Below are 1397 nucleotides of genomic sequence, written 5' to 3'. Positions count from 1 at the left end.
TGTCCATTCCTGCGTCGCGGGTACGTCCGGTGTTCGATGCATGTATTGCTGCTAATGGGGGTAGTATGGGCATTGTGGGCCAGGTTGAAGCGCACATTTCCATTGGGAACGTATCAACTTTGGGGACGGTATTGATTTCCAGGTCCCTCGCTGTGCCTTGCCTACTGGGTACCGGGTGCATTGAGTTGCCGGCAGGACGTAAGGTTTTCTTTTTGCCGTCACCATGGGCCCGTTCCGTCCCGGACCTTCCGGTGCTGGCGCTGGCCGACGTCTCTGTTGATATTCCTCCGGGATCGCAAATGCTCGTTCCCCTGCGCTATCGTAAGCCCGTGCCTGGTGTTGACGGGGCGGCGGGGGTGCTGCTGTCGCCGTCCAACACCGCTACTGGCGGCCTAGTGCTGGTTGCAGCTCAGACAATTGTTCGGCCGGGTCAACCTCCGTTTTTACAAGTTCTGAACGGGGGTGCATAAAATGTCTTGGTGGCGGCCGGCACGGTTTTGGCCCATGCTACTACCGCGTTCACGGCCCATGTTGAGGCTGGTCGGCAAGGTCTGGCAGCGGGGGTTACAGCTTCATGATCGTCGGACGATCGATGGATCGCCGAGTTGTGTCAGGAGAACCCATCCCTGACTACACACCAGAAGTCCGCGCTCCGCACGCTGTTGTCCAAATATTCCGATGTGTTTAGCAAAAATAATTTCGACCTGGTGCGCACCTCGCTGCTTTCCCATCACATTGATACCGGGGTAGCTAACCCCATACGTATGAATCCGCACCGGTTAAGCCCCTCGGAGAGGGATCATGTTCACGGTGCGGTGGACGACATGCTGGCCGCTGACATCATCTCTCCGTCCAATAGCCCATGGGGTGCTCTGGTTGTTCTTGTGTTGATTTCCAGAGGCTGAATAAGGTATCCGTGGCGGACACGTACCCCTGCTGCGTATGGATGATTCCCTCGATGCCTTGTCTGGGGCGAGATTTTTTTCGACCCTCGATCTTTCTTCCGGGTTCTGGCAGCTCCCCCTTGACGAGTCGTCGAGGGAAAAGACGGCTTTCCGTAGGCCTCAAGGGCTCTTTCAGTTTAATTGTCTCCCCATGGGATTGAACGCCGCTCCCGCTACGTTCCAACGGTTGATGGAACTGGTGTTGACCGGGCTCCAGTGGGACACGTACCTGATATATTTGGACAACGTCATTGTGTTCAGCCGCACGTTCGAGGAACACCTTCAGCGATTGGAGGCCGTTTTTGCTAGGATGTGTTCCGCAAATTTGAAACTTAAGCCCAAAAAGTGCCACCTCTTGCAACATTCCGTGCGCTATTTGGGTCACATTGTCAGCCCGGACGGAGTGGCCATGGACCCGCACAAAATGGCATGCGTTCGGGATTGGCTGACTCC

This window comes from Callorhinchus milii, unplaced genomic scaffold (assembly GCF_018977255.1).
Source record: "Callorhinchus milii isolate IMCB2004 unplaced genomic scaffold, IMCB_Cmil_1.0 Scaffold633, whole genome shotgun sequence".
NCBI classification, from domain to species: domain Eukaryota; kingdom Metazoa; phylum Chordata; class Chondrichthyes; order Chimaeriformes; family Callorhinchidae; genus Callorhinchus; species Callorhinchus milii.
The sequence above is the reverse complement of the archived record's forward strand: the minus strand, read 5'-3'. Positions refer to the sequence as shown.